The following is a 20,153-nucleotide window of genomic DNA, read 5'->3' as shown; positions in this document are numbered from 1 at the left end:
GGGAGGGACTTTGGGTGGGTATTGTTACGTTTGCTGGTTGCAGGGTTCGCCCATGACCATTATCACTCATCCCCAAGATACCTAACAGCTCATGGTATGAGCTGCAGGCCACCATGCTCCATCTTGCGGCAGGACGCCGCCACAATGATGTTACTCCCTGTTTTCTATGAGGTAGATCTTTAAAAAGTATGCCGGATTTTATAAGATACGCGCGTTGCCACGCGTATTTTATAAAATCCGGGGTCGGCGCGCGCAAGGCTGCGCAAAATCGGCAGCCTGCGTGCACTGAGCCGCGCAGCCTGCCTCTCTTCCCTCCATGTCCCCTCACCTTCCCCTCCCTTCCCCTACCTAACCCACCCCCCAGCCCTACCTAAATCCCCCCCCTACCTTTGTTGGGCAAGTTACGCCTGCTTGAAGCAGGCGTAACTTGCGCGCGCCGCCTTGCATCCCCCGGCACAGGCCACAGTGCCGGGGGACTCGGGATCACTCTCCCGGCCCACCCCTGAACCATCGCCACGCCCCCGGTCCTGCCCCGGACTGCCCCCTGACCCCCGGACACGCCCCCAGACACCCCCCCTCCCGCCCCTTTTATGAAGCCCCGGGACTTACGCGCGTCCCGGGGCTTTGTGCACGCCAGTGGCCTATGCAAAATAGAAGCACCAGTGTAACTGTAAATTAAAATGTGTTTGATTTTTCTGATTGTTGTTATCTGCACTGAACAGTCTGTTGACTGGAGGGAGTGGACCATAAGCGCTTGAAATAAATAAATAAATACTGGTTATAGCCTGGGACTTGAGACTGTAGTGTCTGTAATTTTTGTTTTGTTTAATTTTATACTTTCAGCAACTGGAGTCTACAAACAAAACAACCCAAAATTAAATACCTCATAACTTTATAAATATATATTGCAGTCTGAAAGGATAAAGTAAGACATTTAATACTTCCAAGTATCAAGTGAGCTTTTCAATGGGGCCACAAGCAGAGACGCTGAAGATAGAAGTATAAGTTAGATTGCATAAGCTAGCTAATTTTACTTCCAGGACAGGTGAGGAAAAGGTAGGTTCTTTGGCAGGTCTTTCTCATTTCTTTCAACAGGTATCAGAAGCTATCAGCAACTGAAGGATGGCCAGGAAACATTGTATTTCCAATTATTTATAAATGATCTGGAAAGAATTACAATGAGTGAGGCAGTCAAATTTTCAGATGATACAAAATTATTCAAAGTAATTAAATCACAAGCAGATTGTGATAAATTGCAGGAGGACCTTGTGAGACTGGAAAATTGGGCATCCACATGGCAGATGAAATTTAATGTGGATAAGTGCAAGGTGATGCATACAGAGAAAAATAACCCATGCTTTAGTTACACGATGTTAGGTTCCATATTAGGAGCTGCCACCCAGGAAAGAGATTGAGGTGTCATGGTGGATAATACATTGAAATCATTGGCTCAGTGTGCTGTGGCAATCAAAAGGCAAACAGAATGTTAGGAATTATTAGCAAGGGAATGGTGAATAAAATGGAAAATGTCATAATGCCTCCATTGCCTCTGTATCTGTCCATGGTGAGACCGCACCTTGAAAACTGTATAAAATTCTGGTTACCACATCTCAAAAAAGATATAGTTGCGATGGAGAAGGTACAGAGAAGAGCAACCAAAATGATAAAGGAAATGGAACTGCTCCCCTATGAGGAAAGACTATAGAGGTTAGGACTGTTCAGCTTGGAGAAGAGACAAATGAGGGGGGATATGATAGAGGTGTTTAAAATCATGAGAGGTCTAGAATGGGTAAATGTTCATTGGTTATTTACTCTTTCGGATAATAGAAGGACTAGTGGGCACTCTATGAAGTTAGCATGTAGCATATTTAAAACTAATCGAAGAAAGTTCTTTTTCACTCAATGCACAATTAAACTCTGGAATTTGTTGTCAAGGGATGTGGTTAGTGCAGTTAGTGTAGCTGGGTTTATAAAAGGTTTGGATAAGTTCTTGGTGGAGAAGTCCATTACCTGCTATTAATCAAGTTGACTTAGAAAATAGCCACTGCTATTACTAGCATCAGTAGCATGGGATAGATTTAGTTTTTGGGTACTTGCCAGGTACTTATAGCCTGGATTGGCCACTGTTGGAAACAGGATGCTGGGCTTGATGGACCCTTAGTCTGACCCAACATGGCATGTTCTTATGTTCTTAAACCTGTTGCCGCTGATCCTAGTTCTACTGATCTCCAAACAGATATTATGATCCACAATCCCGAACTTGTTCAGTGTGAAAGATGTCCCAGATTGATTCCCTCAGGAATGAGGTGGCAGACCTCAAAGAGGAGGTGGTGAGTTTGAGAAGCATCCAGGAAAATGAGGACTACATTGATGAAATGCTTATCAAGGCACCTAAGATGAAGAACTCAAGCAGAGTGGAAGATGAAACTGGTTCACTAGATGACAGCTGGACCTAGATTACTATGGCTACTAGACCCTACACCATGCCTATGATTTTCCTTGAACTGAAGAACTGGTATGCAGCCCTGGAAGTGGAGGAGGAGATGTTATCTCATGATGAGGAACCAGGACATGCAAACTCCAAAGCTGCGGGCACAGCAACCACTGTACCTAGGAGGTGGAGTGTAGTGGTTGTCAGTGAATTGCTTCTGAGTGGCCTGGAGGCATCCCTCTGCCAACCAATCATGTTGTCCCAGGAAGTGTACTGTCTGCCGGGTACAAAAATCCAAGACATTACAGAGAGATTTCTGAAAATCCTTAAGCCTACTGACTGACCACTGTCTGATGCTGCTCATCCATGTTGGCATGAATGATATTTCTAGGTTCCAGATAGATCTTATTAAAAGTGACTTCATGGCTCTGGGAGAAAGGATAAAGCAGATAGGTGCACAGATGGTATTTTCCTGAATCCTACCAGTAAGGATAAAGGCCCAGGCAGGAAAGCTCATATTCTGGAGATAAATGAATGGCTGTGTAGATTAGAGGTGTGAATCGTGTAATCGATCGTCTTAATGATCGATTTTGGCCTGGGGGGGAGGGAAATCTGATCTTCGAGGTTTTTTTTTTCTAAAAATTGTTAAAAATCGTAAATCGGGGGAGGGCGGGAAAACCGGCACACCAAAAAAACCCTAAAACCCACCTGAACCTTTAAAACAAATCCCCCACCCTCCTGAACCCCCTCCCCAAAATGTTTTAAATTACCTGGGGTCCAGTGGGGGGGGGGGTCCCGATGCGATCTCTCCTGCTCTCTGGCCACTGCTGCGTTGAGAAATGGCGCCGGTGGCCCTTTGCCCTTATCATGTGACAGGGCAAAGGGAGCTCTGGCGCCATTTTGTTTCTTGGCTCCCGACATCACGCGTGCGGGAGATCACCCCCGAACCCCCGCTGGACCCCCAGCCACCTCCTGCACGCGGGCCGTATTGCCAATCTTCAAAATGGCGCTGGCGCTACCTTTGCCCTCACTATGTCATACGGGCCCTCACTATGTCACAGGTACCGTCGGCCCCTGTGAAATAGTGAGGGCAAAGGCGATCGGCGCCATTTTGAGTACTGGCATCGGACTGCCGGCGTGCAGGAGGTCGCTCCCGGACCCCCGCTGGACTTTTGGCAAGTCTTGTGGGGGTCAGAAGGCCCCCCCAAGCTGGCCAAAAGTCCCTGGGAGTCCAACGGGGGTCCCAGAGCGACTTCCTGCACTCCGGCCGTCCGATGCCAGTACTCAAAATGGCGCCGATAGCCTTTGCCCATACTATGTCACAGGGGCTACCGGTGCCATTGGTCATCCCCTGTAACATGGTATGAGCACAAGATGGCACCGATGACCATGTGACGGGGCTGACCAATGGCACCGGTAGCCCCTGTGACAAAGGCTATCGGCGCCATGATGAAACCGGCACCGAGGGTGGGAGAGTGCAGGGGATGGTTCCTGGACTCCCCGCTGGACCACCAGGGAGTTTTGGTAAGTCTTGGGGGGGTCAGGAGGGTGGGGGGTTGTAGTTTATTTTAATTTTAGCTGGGACACGAATAGAAGTTGCCGTATTAACGCATCGGGGCGCCATACGGCCGAATGCAACATATCTGCTGCCCGACGAATCCGAATCACGAATGCAACGTATGGCATCCCTCTGCACATCCCTAATGGAAGCTGTCTATAATGAGTTTAAATGCTTCTTTCAGCTGTTAACCTGCTCTCAGCGTCTAACAAGTGTTAAGTCCTGCATTGAAGTTAACTGAAGTAGTTAAACTCTGTGAGTTTTTGAGATGGAATCTTAAGCCTGCTGTGTAACTAAAGAAGAAGGAAAATAAAGCTGTGCTTTAATATATTTGAGTGGCTATGTAATGAATGTAGAAAAACAGGGGTTTATAAAGGGTTTAGAATTATAGAATTTTAAGCTCTAGGGGAGTGAAATTGGTTGCTGGGGTGATAGGTGGCCAAAGAGGAAGCCATTACTAAAGGTGCATCCCGGGGCTTTAGAAAAAGAAATAGCTCAGAATATGATGGACTGACTAACCTCATGCCTTTACACTGCCAAACCAACTAGTTATCATAAGTCTCCCGGATAGAATCCAGTCAAAGATAGCGCCCTCTGGAGGACCAGATTCATGTGCATTGCTACAGTAAGTAAAACATTATGGGGTAGATTTTAAAACATTGCGCGCGCGCGTCCATGTGCGCGCACACATGGACGAGCGATTTTATAAAGTGCGCGCGCTGGCACACGCATGTTATAAAATGCTGGGTCAGCGTGCACAAGGGGGGGGAGGATTTTTGCATTTATGCATGGTGACGCATCGGGCCTTCCCCATTTCCCTCCCAGTCTGCTCCAATTAAGGAGCGGAGTGGGAGGGAGTTTCCCAACCCCCTAGCCTGACCTCCCTTCCCCTTCCCCTATCCTGCCCTCCCTTTATCCCTATCCTAAACATCCCCAAAATCATTACCTCATCTTTTGCACCTGCTTCTGAGCAGGAGCAAGTTGTGTGCGCTGGCATGCGATCCCCCGGCACAGTGGCAAATGGCCACTGTGCTGGGTGCCTGTAGCCCTACCCTGCCCCGCCCCCGGACCGCACCTTTCACAAACCCAAACTTACACGGGTGGTCGGCCTTTGAAAATTGGCCTTGCGCTTGTAAGGCCCACCTACGCGCGTAGAATCCCGGGTTTTACGTGTGTAGGTGATTTAAAATCTGGCCCTAAATACTCATATTCAAATTGGAAATATGGGGGGAAAAAGGCAATATTCGGAAAGCTATTGTATGTACACTAATGCTCATAATATGGGGACTAAAGTCCCAGATCTAGAGGCAGTCCTGGAAGAAGCTGATTTAGATATAGTGGCCATCACGGAGACTTGGTACATGGAAAACCGTGACTGAGATATAGTTATACCTGGCTACAATCTATTCAGAAAGGACTGGGTAGGAAAGAAGGGAGGAGGCGTGGCATTATATATAATGAACAATATTAAAGCAACAGCATTGCTGGATTTATGAAGTAAGGAGAAGGCATTGTGGGTTAATCTAGAAAGAGGGAATAGAACATCTATTTATATTGGTGTAATATACAGACATCCCTCACACAGAGGAGATGGATAAAGATGTAATGGAGGATATTTACAGGACTGCTGTGAAAGGGGAGGTGCTGATACTAGTGGATTTCATCTTCAGATGTTAATTGAGACATCCCAACTGCGATGTCTTCTAGAAGCAGAGAGATCCTGGGTTAACTAGAAAGAAAACTGTGTTCTGTCAACTGGTAACAGAACCCATATGGGAGGGGGCGATACTAGACCTAGTGCTTACCAATGGATACAGTATTTCTGATGTTGTAGAAGATGATCATCTGGGAGCCAGTGACCACTGGATGTTGTGGTAGAATATTAGGAAGCAAGAGATAAAGGATCATTCTAAGATGAGGGTTCTAGGCTTCAGGGAAACTTACTTTCTCAAAATAGGGGGGAATATCTCAGAGTCATTAGCTGGATGGTAAAATCTAGGGGCAAAACTAAAAGGAGATATTAGAAGGGCAACTAATCTTTTTGTTAGGAAAGTAAATAAAGGGAAGAGGAAAAAGAGGCTATTATGGTTTTCTAAAGAAGTAGCTGAAAAGTAAGGAAGAAAAGGTTAGCATTCATAAACTACAAAAGATTGCAGAACGAGGAAGACAGGCACAATACATGGAAACATTAAGAGAAGCTGGGGAAAGTAATCAGGAATGCAAAATTTCAAATAGAAAAAAAAATAGCAAATATGGTAAAATGGGGAACTTTTTTTTTTTTTTTTTAGATATGTTAGTGATAGAAGGAAGGGCAAAGGTGGTATTGTGAGACTCAAAGGTGAAGGGGACGAATATCTAGAGGCTGATGAAGAAAATGCAGAATTTTAAATTAAGATCGGAAGAACCTAGAGGATTAAATAGCAAAATCGAATGGAACAGTTTGATTCGATGACACTTACAGAAAGTTTAAGCATATATTTCAATTTAATTCAAAGAGCCATGAAGGTTTTCATAATGAATTTTTTTTCCCTTTAAATTCAGACGTCATCGCGTTGAGTACGCAAGACACGTATAGTAGTTCTAACAATGTAATACGTAGCCACATTGGCACGTCATACACGTCAGAGACGTTCAATCTGAAGAACCTAGAGGATTAAATAGCAAAATCGAATGGAACAGTTTGATTCGATGACACTTACAGAAAGTTTAAGCATATATTTCAATTTAATTCAAAGAGCCATGAAGGTTTTCATAATGAATTTTTTTTCCCTTTAAATTCAGACGTCATCGCGTTGAGTACGCAAGACACGTATAGTAGTTCTAACAATGTAATACGTAGCCACGTTGGCACGTCATGCACGTCAGAGACGTTCAATCTGATTGGTCACTGTTCAATACTTTGGAGAACTATAAAATGAATTGAGCCATGTTAACCGGCAGTAAGAAGCCCGCAGGTCTCTAATCACAGCCAGTTCCGTGAGTAAAATACAAACCTTAAAGTTGTTGTAAAACTTGTGTTTTTCTGAAGTAATGATTGTACAATTCTTGTTCCATAGAACTCGCCCTGAGGAAGCGTTAAGCGAAACGTTAACGTTGGCGGGGATTTCTGGCACAGACTCGTTTTAGGCTCCAAAAGTGGCCACGAGTTTACAAGATAAGTGTTAAATTTCACTTGTTGTTGGAACAGAGATTTTAGAATTAGTCTCGTCCATGTTGTGATCAAATTCACCCATTAGGGCTTCAAACCAACAAATTAATCTTGGTAAAAATCACTACAACAGTGTGCAAGTTAGCAGTTAAAAAATTTTTTTGATGCTGCAACAAACTTTAAATTGAGCAAGCGGTAAAAGACACACCATTCCTATTGCCGCTAAAGTATTGTTATGCGGCATTACTAACCAATCACTGGATGAGGACACAAAGACCATTTTCCTCAAAAGTGAGAAACTTTTAAATAAAATAAAAAAAGAGACTTATTTAAAGACCCATGATTGAGTTTACTGGTTTCCAAAAAACTTGGTTAATTAACCTGTTTTACCAGTGCTGAGGTCTTTGTCTCAGTCAAACAAAAAGAATAAATATATTGAACATGATTTAAATAAAGTTTTCAAAATTTTATCTGATTCTCCAGAATTAATTTGCAGTTTACCTACAGCTAGCCATTTTTTTAGATTCTTTGAGGAAGAACCTGGAACAGGACCACACAAAGCAAACACAAATATGATTAGAAATGAGGTAAACTTTAATCGTTTTTTAGAATAGTGGGTTTGTGAAGAACTAACTAAACTTAAAATAGATAAGGCGATAGGGCTGGATGAGATTCATCTGAAGACACTAAAGGAACTTAGATTTGTCCTGCCAACTCCACTGGCTGATCTTTTCAATGCTTCTTTAGAGTCTGGAGTTGTTCCGGAGGACTGCAAAAGGGCAGATGTGGTTCCTATTCATAAAAGTGGAAGTAAGGAGGAGGCTGGGAACTACAGGCCAGTTAGTCTGACCTTTGTGGTGAGCAAACTAATGGAATTGCTGCTAAAACAGAGGACAGTGCAATTTTTGGAATCCAATGGATTGCAAGCTCTGAGGCATTATTTTTTTTTACAAGAGGGAAATCCTTGTCAGAGAAATCTGATCAACTTCTTTGAATTGATGTCCAGAGAGCTGGATCAAGGGACAGCTCTAGATATAGTGTACTTGGAATTCAGCAAGGCCTTTGATACAGTTCTGCACCAAAGACTTATAAATACATTGTATGCCCTTGGAGCCTAACATGACTGACAGGATTAGAAACTGGCTGAGTGGGAGGTGACAAAGTTTAGTGGTAAATGAAGTTTTCTCTGAGGAGGGGGGTGTTACAAGTGGTGTGCCTCAGAGGTCGGTCCTTGAACTGGTTCTTTTCGCATTTTGTGAGCGACATAATGAAAGTATTGTCGGGAAAGGTTTGTCTTTTTGCCAATGATACCAAAATCTGTAACAGAGTAGACAGCCTGGAAAGTGTGGAAAACATGAGGAGGGATCTAATGAAGCTCAAGGAATGGTCTAAGATCTGACAGCTAAGATTTAATGCTAAAAAAAAAAAAAAAATGCAGAGTAATGCATTTAGGATGTAAAAACCCAATGGAAAGGCACAGTATTGGAGGTGAAATTTTTCTAAGCACAAAGGAAGAGCAGGATCTAAGCATAATTGTATCTAATAATCTTAAGGTGGCGAAACAGGTGGATAAAGCAATTGTAACAGCCTGAAAGATGTCTGGCTACACAGAAAGAGGAATGGTCAGCAGAAAAAGAGAGGTGATAGTGCCCTTGTATAGGTCCCTGGTGAAACCTCAATTAGAATACTGTGTACAGTTCTGGAAGCCATGCCTTCAAAAGGATATAAATAGGTTGGAGTCGGTCCAGAAGGTGGCTACTAAAATGGTCAGCATTCTTCGTTCTAAAGCATATGGGGATAGACTTAATGATCTAAACAGGTATACCCTAGAAGAAAGACAAGACAGGAGAGGTATGATAGAGACAATAAAATATCTCAAATGTTTCCATGCACAGAAGATGATTTTATCAACAGAAAAGAGGCTCTAGAACAAGGAGGTCATGCAATGAGGTTGAAAGGGGGTTGACTCAGAAGAAATCTTAGAAAATATTAATTTACAGAGAGGGTGGTGGATGCATGGAATGGCCTCTTAGTAAAAGTGGTGGAGACAAAAACAGTATCTGAATTAAAGAAAGCTTGGGATAAATACAGGGAATCTCTAAGGAAGTAATGAGAATTATAATGCTAAATTAATTGGATGGATAGGCAGACTGGATGGGCCATACAGTGTTTTCTGCCATCATGTTTCTATATGTTTCTATTTTATTTTTCAATAAAAAGTATTCAAGTAAAAAATCATTTATATACACTTTAATTCATAAGTGCCTGAATATCTTTGAAAATATGTCTACTAAAATGAATTAGTACTTTGCAATTGAGAAACAAGTGATAGGAGTTAATGAAACTCTCCAAAACACTGTTTGACAAAAGCATTAACAACTTTTTGTTTTGACACATAATATCCAATAGAAATGTGTGAAATGATGATTTATGAAACAGCCCTTGACATATGCAGCAGTGAGTTCAGGTCTTATTAGACTAGAATAAAATATACTGCACTTGAATTAGATTTATGTGATATTAAGTAATGTATTGCAAGTCATTACCTTGGCAAGTCTGAACTTTACAACTGAAGCATACTGTTGAACATTTTATAGAGTACCTAATACTTAAATGATATGAAAAATATGATGAATGGATCATCCACCCTATAAAGAAATGCCTCATACCATGAGACATGTTGGGAAAGACATTAATTTTCAGTTACCACACTGTCTTAAACTTTATTCTTCATATCATTAAAATTTAACAAATGTTTCAGTATTCTGGATTCCTCATCTAAGTTCTTCCATATAGCTGTGTTTAAAAAAGGATTGGATAAGTACTTGGAGAAGAAGTCCATTACCTGCTATTAATTAAGGTGACTTAGAAAATAGCCACTGCTATTACTAGCAACAGTAACATGGAATAGACTTCATTTTTGGGTACTTGCCAGGTTCTTATGGCCTGGATTGGCCACTGTTGGAAACAGGATGCTGGGCTTGATGGACCCTTGGTCTGACCCAGTATGTTATGTTCTTATGTTCTATGTTCTTATGATGTTGAACTATTTTGCTACAGCTCCATGCTTTTGAGATGACCTGACCACTTTCTGCTATATAAAGTTCAACTGGACGGTACATGTGTCCATCATGAAGCTATGTTTCCAAGATAAAGTCAAAATTAATGTTGCAAATCATTTGTTCATCTTCCTTTCCAGTTATCCACAAACATCACCACTGAGCTAATGAAGGACAATATTATCCTTCACTCAAACTCTCCTTTATTTCTTAAAAGAAAAAAAAAAGTTTTTGAAACACATTAGAGTCTTGTTGATTAATGGTCAAAAAAAGCATGATCCAAAGTTCCAGCACTGAAAACCTATCCACAAAGTTTCCTGTGGTGTTGCGATCCCCCCTGTTGCTGCGCTACAGGAGGTATCTTACCTTCCTCCCGGAGGCCGCTCCAAAGCCAGGGCCTCGCCTGTGTTCCATCCGGGACTTGCTCCAGGGCCCGAGAGGCCTAGCTGTGCCTGTGGCTTGCATGCCAGCGTTTGGACTTCCTGTTTGGCGACGCCCTTCCCTAGGGGCCGGCCCGCAGCTCTCCTCCTTATTTATAGGGCCAGCGGTGGGCAGTCCTGGCAAGCTCCTCCCAGGGAGTTGCCTTCTACCTCCAGTATATAAGGACTTCCTTTTCATTTGCAACGGGCCTTCGGATTGAGCATTACAGTCGCCTGTAACCTTGCCGATCCAGGTCCTCCATGTATTGATGGCTCCTTGTCCTGACTTTGCCTTGATGTCTGTTCCTGACCTTGCTTTGATGTCTGTTCCTGAAGCTGCCTGATCCTGTTCCTGTTCCAGTTCCGGTTGTTCTGCCCTGTGTCTTCGTCTGGTTCCTGAGCCTTCGGTCCTGTTGGGCCCTGGAGTGGCCAACAGGAGGGATTCGTCCCCCGGGCTCTTATTTATTTATTTATTTAATATATATTTCTATACCGGACTTCACGAATAGAATTCACATCAGGCCGGTTTACATGGAACTTAGGGGATAAACAAGTGTAACCAAGAACAAGAAGGCTGAATCAAGCAAAGTTACATAAAACAGGGGCATTGAACTTGGGGGCTAGAGTAGCCAGGAAGAAAGGTAGAGCGGAAATAAGCAACAAATAAATAATATATAACTGGTTATGAGATTGGTAATTATCTGCCACCAATGTCTTCTTAACATTTCGAGGCTCCGAGCCCAGCCAGGATGGCCGGGCAACTTTGAGTTGTGGGCCCAGCAGAGGACGCGTTCTCAGAGAAGGCGTGGGACCACCGTCTTCCCGGCTGGTACCGTGTTGGTCACTGCGAGGGTTATGCAAGCTGGGTTGATGATGTGTCTAGGGATTTCGGGCATATCTTCTGGCTCGAGGGAGCGAGAGAGAGCATCTGCTTGGGTGTTCTTTGCTGCTGGATGGTACTGGATTTCAAAATGGAAGCGTTCAAAGAACAGCGCCCAGCGGGCCTGTCTAGGATTCAGAAGTTGGGCTTCCTTTAATTGTTCAAGATTCTTGTGGTCTGTAAATATTGTGAACTTATGCTGTGCTCCTTCCAACCAGGGATGCCATTCCTGAAGGGCCAATTTCACAGCTAAGAGTTCACGGTCCCCAATCGTGTAGTTTTGCTCTGTGGCAGAAAACTTATGCGAGTAGAATGAGCAGGGTACTAAGACCCCTTTGGAGGAATATTGGCTCAGGACCGCCCCTGCTCCAATGGTGGAGGCGTCAACTTCGACGATGAAGGGGCGGTTACGATCTGGATGACGTAGACATGGTCTGGTGCAGAAGACCTCTTTCAAGGCGTGGAAAGCAGATTGAGCCTTGGGGCTCCAAACTTGAAGGTTACTACCTTTCCTAGTCATGGCCGTGAGTGGAGCAGCTAGCGTGGAGTAGTTAGTGATGAAGTTTCTGTAATCCAAGGAATCTTCGCAAGGCACGGAGGCCTACTGGCTGGGGCCAATCTCGAATACCCTGGAGTTTCTCAGGGTCCATGGTGAAGCCACGATTGGAGATGATGTAGCCCAGGAATGGAAGACGGAATGAATGAATGAGCTTCTGTTCCTGCCAGCCGAAGGGGCTTCGGATGTCAGTATCCCAGCATCGGAGTTCCTGTTCGCCTGGATCTTCCCAGCACTCTCCTGTTCCCAGCGTGGTCCGCGACCAGCCTTCCTGGGCTGAGTAGGGCGCGTATGGGATGGGGTGGTCCGTGACCAGTCCAGCTGTGCTGGCTGAGTAGGGCGCCCTAATGGACAGTGCCCGTGTCTTCCTTCCTGCCCTCTTCTACAATGTCTTGCTTCAGCCTGTCTACGATGTCTGCTTCAGCCTGTCTACGATGTCTGCTTCAGCCTTTGCCCTCGTCCTGATGTCTTCAACGTCTTGCTTCAGCCTGTTTTGGATGTCTGCTTTAGCCCCCGTCTGACATCTCAGTGTGAAGGACTCTGTCTGCCCTCGCCTCTGTCCGGCCTGCTGCCCATTGCCGTTCCCTGCGGCAGGTCCGAAAGGGCCGGGAACAGTCGGAGGACCGTTCATCAGTCAACTTTCCTGTGTTGGCTACCATGGGCGTGCAGGTCCGGCTGAGGGTCGGACTCCCTGCTTCTGTACCCGCCTGGCTTACCATGCCTGCCCAGCTCACCTCCCACAGTGTGGCTGGGGCTCCTCCCTAGCTTTCGCCGTGGCCCAAGGGCTCACCACCAGCTCGAGACGACTGCGCCCGTGCGCGCTCGTAACATGTGGATGGTATTATTATATTGCAAACTAAACAAAAACCTGTATCAGATGGTAAGTTCAAACGATGTCAAAATATATCCACACTGCACGTATTTAAAATGTTTTTCACATAGCGTTCACTGTTAAGAATCAGTTTTTCCAAAAACAAGTGAACGGCTCACTTACATATAATCATAGGGTTTGTCTTATTAGAGTTCTTACTGGGAACTCAATTCATATAAACTCTTTTGTGCTCCTTTTTCAATTTTTCAAAACCAACACTTTACAGACACGGAAGAAAGCCACTTATCTTAATTATACAGCATTTGTAGGCAGCGATGGATTGAACGTCCTGCCTGCGATTTCTGGTAAGCAGTAGCAATTTTAAAGATCCTGTCCAGTACACCCAACACAGCGGGCTCATATGCGCAGTGAAGATTTTATAAGCGGATGGGATACACGCGTATACGCCACTGCTTGCACAAAGAAAAGTATCCAAAAAAAAAAGTGTTGGGTGGGGCAGAGCTTGGGCATGGTGAAAAAACGCCGTGAGTGAAGGACTCACTGAAAGGAGCTCAAACTTACAGACAGACACCATTGCAATTAGCCCCTGATGAAGTTGTTATAACGAAACACGCGCTGTGTCGGGTGTACTGGGCAGGATCTTTAAAACTGCTACTGCTTACCAGAAATCGCAGGCAGGACGTTCAATCCATCGCTGCCTACAAATGCTGCATAATTAAGATAAATGGCTTTCTTCCGTGTCGGTAAAGTGTTGGTTTTGAAAAATTGAAAAAGGAGCACAAAAGAGTTTATATGAATTGAGTTCCCAGTAAGATCTCTAATAAGACAAACCCTATGATTATATGTAAGTGAGCCGTTTACTTGTTTTTGGAAAAACTGATTCTTAACAGTGAACGCTATGTGAAACATGTTATAAATATGTGCATGTTGGCTCACAAATGAGAGTTGTCTTAAGCACAAATTTATTCATATAAATATATGATTCTTTCCACATACCACGTGGTTTATTTACTTTTGAACATACTACATCTGGCCATAAATGTCTAAGCATGTAAGAGGATTGGTAAGGATAAATTCTCATCTTGCCTTTATTCTTTACCATCAGAGAGAAAAGGAATATATTAAGCAAAGTAAGGCCACAGCTATTAAGTAGAAAGTGGAGCTCCATGTTGCTACTGTGGAAAAATTTTATCCTGCATATCCCGAATTTGTAAGATTTTTTTTTGAACTATTCAAAATTTAAAGACTTTTATTTTTGTTCAGATGCATATATCGGTTTGTATATATTCGAAAGAATTACTATATACAAACAGTTTTTTGAAAATTATCAGGAGTTGTACATGAAAAATTACACTCAAGCAATTTTGCACATACTTTTCTATGTACTTGAAAGGGGCATTCCTAGGCTTGGAGTTTGGAAAGGGGAAACTACATGCATAGTTTTGGTTATCAAAATGAATGAATGTATGTATTTACGCCTGCTCCCGAGTAGATGTAAATGTATGCATGTATGCTGTGCAAGGCTACGCACGTACCCAATGGGGCAGATTTTAAAAGGGTTACGCGTGCAAGTTACGCGCATAACCCTTAAAAAAAAACCCCATGTGCGCCGAGCCTATTTTGCATAGGCTCGGTGGCGCGCGCAAGCCCGGGGACGCGTGTATGTCCCGGGGCTTGCAAAAATGGGCGGGTCGCAGGCGTGTCCTGGGGGCGTGGCGGTGGTCCGGGGGCGGTCTGGTGCGTGGCCGAGTGCCCAGGCACAGCGGCCTGTGGCAGGGCCTGCCACGCCGGCAGTCTACAGAGGCAGGCGTAACTCAACAAAATAAGGTGGGGGGGATTTAGGTAGGGCTGGGGGGTGGGTTAGATAGGGGAAGGGAGAGACAGGTGGGAGGAACAAAAAAAAGTTCCCTCCAAGGCCGCTCCGATTTCGGAGCGGCCTTGGAGGGAACGGGGAAAGCCATCGGTTCTCCCCTAGGGCTCGGCGCGCGCAAGTTGCATATGTGTGCACCCCCATGTGCCCGCCGACCCCAGATTTTATAACATGCACGCGCATGTTATAAAATCGGGTGTACATTTGTGTGTGCCGGGTAGTGCGCACAAATGTACCCCGCGCATGTAATTTTAAAAATCTGCCCCTATATGTTTCAAAGCAGATTTACACATGTAAATTTACTTTGAAAATTAGGGCTGAAGTCTGTGTGAACTTTTTACATGTGGACTGCAGCGATTAGTCTCTTAGAGCAGCGATTCTCTACCGCTGTGTAGAGTCACACCACTACGTCGCAAAACACATGCTGGTGTGTCGCCATCTCTGTGGGCAAAATACAACACTCTCTGGTACCCCGCTGGTGCGACTAATCTTCCCTCCCTCTCCTCTGCTGCTGCAGAACACAGCGATCTCCTTCTCTGCCCAGGCTGTCAGCATTTTCAAGCCCAGGCGGAATGCTGGCAGTAGAGCCAAGAGCAGCAATTACCTCACCTACAGAGCACTGCGGGGTGAGGGCGGGGAGGGGAATGGCTTTTCCTTATCAGTGCAGCCTGGAAGGAAAAGAGATGCCAAGTTGCTAAGTCAGAGAAAGAGGAGCAGCATGGGCTTTGGGCCTGCATCGGGACCGATTGAAGAGAAGGAGAGGTGCGGGCCAGAATTTCAAAGAAGATCAGCGTCAGCCCCAAGATAAATTGAATCTCTTCAGCTGCAGGAGCTGGAGGAGGACAGACTGAGGCTGTTCCTACCCACTGATGCTTCCGGGAGGAGAGAAACGGTCTGTGTATGTGTCTCTGAATGAGACTGAGCATGAGTGAGAGACAGCTTGTATGTGTGTGTGTGTCTGTGTGAGACTTAGCCTGTGTGTGCCTATGTGAAACTGAGTATGTGAGAGTGAGAGCCTGTGTGTCTGTGTCTGTGAAAGACAGCCTGTGTGGGCGTGTGAGTTACACTGAGCATGTGAGAGTGAGGGAGAATGTATGTGGATATATGAGAGAGAGAGGAGAAAACTTTTAGCGCAACAACTTCCCTTTCTCTCTGCCTGATAATCCAATCCAATTTCAGGGCACCTGGAAATCAAAAGTTCCTAGGTATGGAGAGCAGGGGCATTTTTTTTTATCCTTATTAGTTTTAGTTATTGGAAGTTTATGTCTGTTTTGAAATATTTTATTGGTGTTTGGAATTTTTTTGCAAGTTTTTATTTGTTAGATGTTATATTATTCAGCTTTTATGAAATATGAATTTTTAAAATGTATATGTATTTTTCAAATTTGTATGATTTTATTACAATTGATTTTATATTTCTAGATATATTGTTTGATTTTTTCTGAGGAATGATTATTTTTCCATTGAGTCTGACTTGAAGTTTCCAGTTCAGTTTTTGTCTACACAGTTCTGTTTATTCTTATGCTCTCTTTATTCTGTTTTCATTAAGAGTCCATCTGTATTCTCCATGGGCGACCAAAATAAGTTATTCTGCCAGCATGTAGTTTCTATGTAGAGGGCTATAGCAGCCTGGCTTGTTCTATTTTCATAATAGGAGGTATAATATTAACACTGTTGCCTTTTCATAAGTGGGGTTGATACTATTTACATGCTGGCAGTTACTATTGTTTTAATATGGAGGTTTACTGTATTGGTATAATTCTCTTACTCTTGGCTTTCTGAGGGCTAAGCCCACACTGAACATGTTACAATAGGCCTAATACTATATGAGTTTCAAGTGTCTTCCTGGGTTTTTTTTACTTTATTGCAAGGTTTTCTGGTTGGCACCACAGTCGTGCATGTAAATATAATATACATATTGTAATTGATATTTTAATATCAATGTGTTTTTAATGTAATTTTTAATATAAAATCTATTAATGCATAATCTTTAATTGCGTGTGTGTGTGTGGGGGGGGGGGGTGCTATACAATCACCTAGGTCACTGACTACTCTTGCATCAGCCCTGGGAAGCAAATTTCTTCCCCCAGTAGGACCCAGCTCTTGTCCTCTATCCCTACCGGAGTCCAGAGAGAAATAGCAATTCTCTTTCTCTTCTGGGACAGTGATAACTGATTCGATTTTCCCCTGCTAGGCCCAAAAGTGACAGCAGAAGCAAAAAGCTTGGTGGCCCCGTGGGGGATAGAGTTTGTGTTCAGCATACCGCAGGTCCGTCCCACAGTCTGCCACCTTTACCACCAACTTGGGACAGGCCTCTCTGCCTCCCGATGCCATGCCAGCCTTCAGAGACACGGCCGCCTGCCACACCTGCCTCCAAGTTCCCATCTTCTCCCCTGTGTCAGGTCCTCCTCAGAGCGCAGTGGGAGGCCGCACCACGACTGCTCTCCTCTTTAAGGCAGGATGCTGCTGGATTCTCAAGGTGCGCTATTCTCCCTTAGGACTATGCACGACGACTGCCCTAAATTTAAAGGGCCAGTGGCAGGAAACCTCTGGAGGCACCCCCTGATGACATTGTTGAGCCAGCCCTATAAAGGGCTGGGGCAGAGAACCCTCCAGTGCTTTGGCAATAGGTTGTCTCGTTTTGAGAAGTGCTTTGCCACCATGTTCCTGCTTTTTAGTTCCTGGCTCCTTTTCCTACTGTGTCCCTGAGTTCCTGTGTCTCGTACCTGTTCCTGTTGGCAGTATGGTTCGCCTTGAGTTCTTCTCTTCATGGTCAGTCTTCCTTCATGGTCAGTCTTCAGCGTCTCCTGCTCCAGTGCTTCCCAACCTCCTTTTAATTCTCTGTCCCCTTGGACTGGACTTCTGGCTTGACCCTCGGATTGGACCATGATGCTGCTTGACCTCCGCCTGCCTCAACTACTGCCTGGACCTCGACACTCTTCAAACTATGCCTGCCTCCGACCAAAGCCTGAACCTGACAGTGTCTGACTGCAGCTTGCCCTGATCGCTGCTTACTCTTGCTATGTTCGGTGTGTCTTGAACTTAATAGTGGACCCTTGAGTCAAGGCAAGCAAAGACTCCACCTACAGGCAGGAGCCCTGTGGGCCCTTACCCCGACAGGCAAGTCTCAGCAGAGATACAGCAGAGAGACAACTTTATTGTACAGCAACAATCTTGTAGAGCAAGCAGACGAGGCTGGAATCAGCTGATCAATTCCATAGATGTATCCGTCGCTGTCTGACGTCTCTGCTCCACCCACCTTACCTCGTTGGCGACTCCCTTCGGGGTTGATGGAAGGCTAGCTGCTGCGGCGTCTCCTGGCCATCCTCCTGCGTTCCCAGACCGGCTTGACGCTGTAAGCCACCATGTTGACCAGATGCCTAAGGGCGCGCGGCCCGACTGATATACCAGCGTTGGCGCGAACCTCAGGGGCGTCCCCCTGAGATGATGTCACCAGCTACAGATATTTAAGGTTTCAGTTTTCGCTAACAAGATGACTTAGCAAGGGATTGGTTACCTAGCTCCCTCCTGGTCGCTGCGGATGGGATTCGCTCTCCGCAACCCTAGCTACTCTGCCTCCTCGGACTTCACTAGAGGTACCCACTCCTTGGGGGCCTCGCTTTCTCTTTTTCTTTGCAGGTCGCAATCCAGAACCGGTACTCGCTTCTCAAGGACCCACGTCCCGGACTTGCTCCTGAATACCACTTCTTCTAAGAAGTCATCACTGCTTACAACATTGTGAGTTTCCATCTATCTCTCGGAGCTTTTCCTGGGTACCAGGTACTCGCTCCTCGAGGGCCTAATGTATACCCTCTCCTGGGCTGCCTTAAGAGACTATTGTGTGAGTGTTACCATCAAGGACTTGTTCCACAACTCTGCATATACTGCCTACTCACTGTCTTAGTTTCTCTACAGCTCAGCCACCCTGGGATTGCTGTTCCAATACCTGAGGGACTACAGCCCAGCTGGGCGCTTCCAGCTCACTACTGCCACCTCTGGTGGTTTACCATATTGTCCAATAAAAGAACTAGTGTGTGTCTGTCTCCTGCACTAAGCCTGACCAGTGGTCCCTCTCGGGATTTCCCCCGAGGGCGTGATCACCTGCCGCTGGTCCAAGGATCCACCCACAACTATTCTAAATAACTACAGATTGCTAATTACCAGCTTAAAAACAGAGCTTTCTGACAGTAGAACTCCGCAGCGCAGAGAGTCCTGGTGAATACCTTATCTAGGCTGGTTTGTGCTGGCTGACCCGGTAATGGTCCACAGCACGGGGTAGGCTGGAAGCCGCTGGTAGAATGCACAAGACACGATGGATCCGGTAGTGGTCCTCGAGCGGGGTAATCCGAGAATCCGTGCCACAAAGGTAGAGTACTCACACCGAGAAGGTAGAGGCAGAGGTAGCAAAGCCCTGAGGATGACTGGAGCAGGATCAGCAGGAGTAGATGAGAACGATGCAGGAACTCACTGAAATGAGAAGAGAGAGAGATGGCTCTCTGAGAAGTGGATAGCCCTGAGTGCGGCAAGGCCCCCGAGGAACGGGTACCTAGGTCACCCAGTGGTCAGTGAGGAAGTCCCAAGGTAGCGGAACTAGCAGGACGAGATTCCTTGCTAACTTGTAGCTCAGTTGGTCAGCTGGGTTTAAGTAGCGTGAGCGGGTGACGTCTTGCAGTGGGGACGCCCCCGAGCTTCCTGCCATGACTTAGTTAAAAGGGTGGCAGGCGTGCACATGCCTAAGTAGCCCCAGATGAAAGATGGCTGCTGTTCAGAGACGAGCACTCTTATCTTTCCCTTGTATCATTCTTAACAATAAAAGTAATACTGAGGTATTTTTTCAGTTCAGCTGTGGATTATAGTGAGCAGTGTCACACATGTGAGCACTGTCCATCAGGTGTGTCATGACAGGAAAAAGGTTCAGAACCACTGTTTTAGAGGGTAATTTTAAAGCAGCTTGCATAGAAGTAAAGTCTGTGTTCATGCAAACTTTATAGGGTATTTTTCAAAGTGAACTTGCACATGTAAGTTCACTTTGAAAATACTTGTCATTGTCCGAGCGCATGTACACATTCACTTGTATACAGTAACACTTCTGGGTTTTATGCACATAAACTTTGAATTTTACCCCCTTAGTGCATACTTTATAATTTTTGTGTGCACTATTCTGAAGTCTGGTGTGTGCTGCATCAATTTTTAGTGTCCGCTATTTCAAATTGAAACTGACAGAAATGAAAATTCCCATCCCAATTACAAGTGGAAAACAAATTGCAGATGTATGAAAAGATATTGACTCATGCATTCTTATGTAACCATGTGGAAATAATGCATTTACAGTTCTAACTGGTATAATTCTATTGTCATATGTTTTCTACATCTTTTTCATTATAACGGAATGTGTTGACT

Source organism: Rhinatrema bivittatum, chromosome 5, assembly GCF_901001135.1.
Source record: "Rhinatrema bivittatum chromosome 5, aRhiBiv1.1, whole genome shotgun sequence".
Classification (NCBI taxonomy): Eukaryota; Metazoa; Chordata; class Amphibia; order Gymnophiona; family Rhinatrematidae; genus Rhinatrema; species Rhinatrema bivittatum.
The sequence above is the reverse complement of the archived record's forward strand: the minus strand, read 5'-3'. Positions refer to the sequence as shown.